We start from the raw sequence: 6457 nt of genomic DNA on the forward strand, positions 1-6457 counted from the left end.
CCACTTGGCACTCAGGACTCTAGATGTAGGACCTGAAAATACAACTTAAAGTGGCCTCACACCTCAGCCCTAATCTCATAATTTCTCTTCACCATATTTTTAATATGCTGTGGGGAGTCTCGAGATACAGGTATAATTTTTTTCTCTGAGCGTGACATCAGTGCTTTGAAGAAGATAAGTCTCACCTCTTGCTGAGGTGTGTTGTACCTTGCCCTGGGGCAGCAGCCTGCAGTTAAGACAAGGCAGAACGTGCCCAGAGCTTGGCTTCTTGTGGTATCTTATTTCAAACTAGAAACTCTGAAGGCAGCCTGTCAAAAGAGAGCACCATTCCTTATGGAGCCTAAATCTCCGTGGGGAGCATCACTTGAAGCAGAAAGAAGCATCTCTGAGTAGCCTGTCCAGGGTGTTCGCATCGCACAACACAAGGAGCGTGATTCACGGTCTACAGTGTGGCTGGCACCCCCTCCATGATCATGATGTCCTCTGGAATTGTCGTAAGGTCCCAAAGCTGCCGTCAGCCTCCCATGATCAGTCATCCACGTTGTCCAACTGCCCATAGTGTATATTAGATGCTGCAGATAGATTTTTCTTTAAATTCACACACACACACCTAAAAATTACAGTGCCTGTCCTCAAGAGTCTTACTCAGGAGAGAAAACAGGACAGCTTAATAGGAGAAGGATATTGCGAAGCATAAACAGATCAAGTTTATGGATGTCATGAACTTCAGAAGGAATACATTCTCAGATGACAAATTGAGGCTCCAAAGAGAACTTGATAGGCTACAATGAAAGAAGTAAATAATTACATGAACTCAAATATGAATAAATGTAAAATCCTACTTTATCCAGAAAGTCAGCTGCACACAGCAAGTAGCGTGCAGCACAATACTAAATAATAGGGGTTTCTTTATAGCATGGGGAGACCTCAGTGAAGGAATGTTATAAAAGGAAATAGTTACTGGAGGGCTTGCACACAGTTGGGGAAGATATTATTTAGCCACACATGTGAAAACACTTTGGGGATTTGTTGATTAAAAGCTCACAATGTGTCATTGGGGCAAAGTGGTGAACAACAAAATGTATGCTTTTTGGCCTATTCACAGAGGTGTCCAGAACAGAACGAGGAGGAGCTGTTTGCTCTGTTCTCTGCTGCTGAATCACACATGGGCACTCCCTCCAGGAGACATTCGTCTCAGTGAAAGTCTTAGTGAAAGAATAAGCAGGATGTTAAGGAGACACTTGAAGTGAGGAACGGTGGAAGGAAGTGGGACTGTTTAGCCTAGAGAAGGTATAACATAGCAGACTTCAAAAAATTGGAGGCCAGTCAGGTAGAAACAGAGTTAGAGTTGTCTGTGGCCCAGAGAACAGGACTAGAAGCCCTGGAGGCAGATTTGGGCTTAAAAGGGGTAGACATTTCCACTGATGAGAAAAGTCCAAATGTGGAATGGGTTCCCTATTAGGAAATGAACCCATTGTAGACTCGAGATGGTAACAGACCTCTCATACAGCATGGTCAGGACTGGAACTTAATAGGGAAAAAATCTGTTAAGTGTGTAATAATAAAAATTACTTATATGTGTCTTAAACATGAAGGGATGATGGTTTTAAAAGCTTCCCCAGGGTCTTGAATCCTTTCCACCTGACATAGTCAAGAAAGGGTTGGATCACTGGGAGATGTTGTAGCAAAGGTTCTAGGGTGGCTCTGAGTGACTGGTAACTCACTTTCTGACATCTAAGTGATACAGGTCTTGAGGGCTGCTAATGAAGTCGGAGAAGAGGAGGACGTGTAGGCCTAGCCCGTAGGCGCTGGAGGGGCAACTGGGGATTTGGAAGAGGTTAGTGCCAGGTTACTGTGGAATCCCTCCATGGCCTGAAAGTTCTGTGAAGTGTCGAGGACTGCATCTGCCTTATTCTCTCTTGTGTGCCCGAAATGTCTAGCATGTCACATAGCAGGGCCTTAGGAAAAATTGGTGGACAGTGGGCTGGTGGGCTGGACAATGACTTCTTGAAACGAAAGACTTTTTTGGGCTTCCCTGGTGGCGCAGTGGTTAAGAATCCGCCTGCCAATGCAGGGGACGTGGGTTCGAGCCCTGGTCTGGGAAGATCCCACGGGCCGCGGAGCAACTAAGCCCGTGCGCCACAGCTACTGAGCCTGTGCTCTAGAGCCCACGAGCCGCAACTACTGAGCCCGCGTGCCACAACTACTGAAGCCCGCGCGCCTAGAGCCCGTGCTCCGCAACAAGAGAAGCCACCGCAGTGAGAAGCCTGCACACCGCAACGAAGAGTAGCTCCCACTTGCCGCAACTAGAGAAAGCCCGCACGCAGCAAGGGAGACCCAACACAGCCAATAAATTAATTTTAAAAAAGAAAAGAAAAGAAAGACTTTTTAATCAAACTTAAAGGAAGGTGAGGGAATGAATTGATTGCATAAAGGTAAAGGCCTTGTAGGTTGGGTAGGTTCGGGGAATAATCTGTAAAGTCTCAGAGGTGCCAGGGGGGCAAATGGCCCACAGGGGAATGTTGAGCAGGGTTGCCTGGGCCTGGAGTTGGGGATTAGGGAATAACAGCAAGAAGGGCTGCGGTGATGTACAGTGGGGAGGGCTTGCACAGATCATGGAGAGCGTTGAGAGACATTGGGATTTCACCTGGTACTAAGGCTGAGCCCAAGGGACTTCTCCATCCTGACTTCCTCAGGACCTACCTGCCTAAAAGGGGTAAAGGAGCAGTGTGCCCAGTCTCTACAAAGAGCTTTTCTTCTCCCCGGGCTGCCTCTTCCTCCTCTCCTGAAGGAGGAGAAGAGGAATGAGAACTCTGCCCTTTTGAGTGCTTGTAGGTAATGCGGGCGGGGTGGGGGAGGGCATATTTCTCTCTTGGGAGTCTTTGATGCACCTGCTCTGAATGTGCCCCACCCACCTCCTGCTGAATCCTCAGGGTCTAGAACGGGCCCTAGTGCACACAGTAAACACCTAGTAAATATTTGTTGAATTGAATGTTGACTGGCTGTGTTGAATGCTGGAGGTCTCAGCATTCTTCCACACAATAAGATAATAAAACTAGGAACAGATCGGGTGAAGGAGTCTGCACACGAACCTAAGGGGCGGCTCCTGATCCTGGCTGTCTGGAAGGCAAATAAGAAAGTGGCTCAGAGCGACCAGAGCACAAGAGACAGTGCTCCTGGCCCAGAACTAACCGGCAGTGTAGAAACAGACTGCATGTGGATATTTGCAGACTGAGACGGACTCAGGCCTTTCCTCCCCAGGGGCTGAGCTTGTAGCCTCCCCTGCTGGTTAGTGAGTGAGGGCCCCAGTGCCTGTGCTCCAGGTTTCAGAGCAGCTGAAGCCAGCCAGACCTGAAAGGCTTGTGTTGGCAGTGCCAGTATCCGCCCAGCCCCTGCCAGTGCGGGTGGCTGCTCTCAGAGCCTCTGCAGGGGAAGCAGATTGGACCGCAGCCCGAGCTACTGCTGCCTATAGCTTGCTCTCTACGACGCCCTCACTGTTGAGAATGCACCTTGCTCGTGCAGCCGGAGCTTAGAGCTCCAGAAAAAAATAGTTTCTTTCCATGAGGGAACAGTTCAAGAAGAGCCAGCTGTCGTCTGCCCAGGAGAGCCAAGACTCCTCTCTGCCTTTGTTTAGAATGTCCAAGCTCAGGAAATTCAGGTGGGTAGAAAATACCACCTGAGAGCATGAAGAGGATTTTCTCATCATTTCTCTTGTATTGAAAGACCTGGAGCAAGGATCCAGCTGGTCTCATTTAAGGAGGATACCATTAACAAAGGCAGAGTCGCCACCTACACCCCAGTGTGAAGAGGCCAGATGGGCAAGGTGGTCGTGATGTTCACCGCAGGACCTTATTTCTGATGTGTGCATTAGTGCCATGCTTGTCCTACAGCCCATGCCCTAGGGGCCTCTCTGGAGTCCTGCAGAATGCACGCGTGCCCATGGTTAGGTCCAGGAATCTTTGTAGAGGATAGGAAGGGGGCAGCTGCAGAGAGGCCGGGGCTTCCCTCCACCAGCTGGCTTGTCCAGCAACCTGGATCCAACACCTTAGCTCAAAATAAACTATTTCAGCAGCTTCAACAGCCAGGTGAGCATTCCAGGGCCTTTCCCCTCAGCCCTAGGCTGTGTGCCTGCCCCATGCTTCCTTCCTTACCTCTGAGCCTGGCTTCCACACATCTCAGTGGTGTCAGGCAGAGTACCCCTCCTGTCTCTGAGCAGAGTGAGGCAGCGAAGAAGAAAAAAACATAATAGCCACTCATTTACTTAGCACTTTCTGAGCCCAGACACCTTGCTAAATACATGATATGCATTATCTCTTTTAAACAACTTGAGCCAAGGCTCAGAGATATTAAGTAACTTGCCTAAGGACACACAGGTAGGAGGTGGCAGTTAACACTTGAACTTAGATCTCTGACTAGGAAGCCCAGGCTCTTGACCGAGACCCCCTGTATTGCCTCAGCTTGCCTCTTCCCAGAATGGACCTGTTTTTCCTTCTGTACTTACCTTCTCACCACCAGTGTATGCTCCACATCTCCTCTGTTCTCCCAGCTCTCCTTCCAGTGTGAACATAATCTCCCTCTCAGTACCCCTACCCTTTGGAATCTTCAATAAAAATAATGGAGTAGCCTCTCCCCCACCCCCACCAATCTTCCTACCTAACCATTTGCCAGTTCCCACCCACCCCCCCCAGGACACTTAAGGCCAGTGCGTGTGCACGTGCGCGCGCACACACGGTGGGGGGAGGTATGGGTGGGGCTAGCAGGCTGCCATCCACTCTGAACAGGCATCCGTGCATCGCCAGCTGATTGGTAACAGCCCACATTGCCTCTGCTAAGAAGAAAACAGCTGTTGGGACCAGACACGTGGAATGGTATAGCTACTGCGGGGTGGGTTGGCGGACGATGTTAGCATTTCATCTGGTGCCCCACTGACCCCTCAACTGGCACTAGGACTAGGGATGGCTGAGTCTGGACATTGGGATCAAAAGTGACTGAGGGCAAGGCTATGCTTAGCTGCCTTGCGAAGAAATGCAGTCCTGCTGCTGCAGGGACGGGGGACAAGTGGCCTGCTGAGTGGATGCCCCTGGACAGGATACCCGGGGCTTGTCAGGATGTGTCTGGCACAAGGATCCATGCCTTTTCTCCTTGTCCACTTTGTCATTCAGTGCCTGCCAGGTTCTTCCTTTCTCTCCCCTCTGACCCGTGACCCTCTCAACAAATCAGTACCAGTCGTCCTGATTCATCTAGGCTGGGAGTGTCTGTCTCCCCATCATAAGCTACTGCCTCTGTCTTCAGAGTGAATGTGCATCCTCGTGGCCAGCTTCCCTCCTGCCTGGAAGCCCCTCCTCCAGGAATGCGAATAAACTGTTTCCTCTGTCCTCCAGCTCCAGAGGATTCCCTGTGTCTGAACTTTCATTGGCAGACCTCTTCTCAGGCTGACCCACCCTTGGCCACTACAGAATCGTCCTACCCACCCTTCAGTCTCCTGTGAAGGCGAGTCGTGTATAACTAGACGTTCTCAGTTTGTGAAAACACTTTAGTCTGAGTTCAGTTTTCTTGTAGCCAATCCTGTAGGCTGGGCTCATCAGAGATGATAATTAACCCATTGCTAATTGACCTCAGAAGCCAGCCAAGCAGCCTGTATTTTACCAGGCTTGGTAATGGATTTGTAGGCTATTTTAAGATTTCTTCATAATTTCAGCAAGACTTCACTTTTCTGTCTGCATCTTATTTGCTCTAAGGACATTCTGTAAAATTAACAAGCTATAAAGTTTGATTGAAGGTTTCAACAAATGTGAGAATAATTGGCACCATTTAGAGAAACAAGAAAAACAACCTGTAAACTGGAGTTTGTAGGGGAAAAATCCGTGTGATTTTCTCTGTAACCAGAAGAGCAGTAGCAAGCAGGACTTTTTTTTTTTTTTTTTTTTTGGCTGCGTTGGGTCTTCGTTGCAGTGCGTGGGCTTCTCATCGTGGTGGCTTCTCTTGTTGCGGAGCACGGGCTCTAGGCGCGCAGGCTTCAGTAGTTGTGGCACGCGGGCTCAGTAGTTGCGGCTCGTGGGCTCTAGAGCACAGGCTCAGTAGTTGTGGCGCACGGGCTTAGTTGCTCCGCGGCATGTGGGATCTTCCCAGACCAGGGCTTGAACCCGCGTCCCCTGCATTGGCAGGCGGATTCTTTTTTCTTTTTTTTCTTTTCTTTAAAATTTATTTATTTATTTATTTATTTTTGGCTGTGTTGGGTCTTCGTTTCTGTGCGAGGGCTTTCTCCAGTTGCGGAGAGCGGGGGCCGCTCTTCATCGCAGTGCGCGGGACTCTCACTATCTCGGCCTCTCTTGTTGCGGAGCACAGGCTCCAGACGCGCAGGCTCAGTAGTTGTGGCTCACGGGCCCAGTTGCTCCGCGGCAGGTGGGATCTTCCCAGACCAGGGCTCGAACCCGTGTCCCCTGCATTGGCAGGCGGA

This window comes from Physeter macrocephalus, unplaced genomic scaffold (genome assembly GCF_002837175.3).
Source record: "Physeter macrocephalus isolate SW-GA unplaced genomic scaffold, ASM283717v5 random_56, whole genome shotgun sequence".
In the NCBI taxonomy this organism is placed as follows: domain Eukaryota; kingdom Metazoa; phylum Chordata; class Mammalia; order Artiodactyla; family Physeteridae; genus Physeter; species Physeter macrocephalus.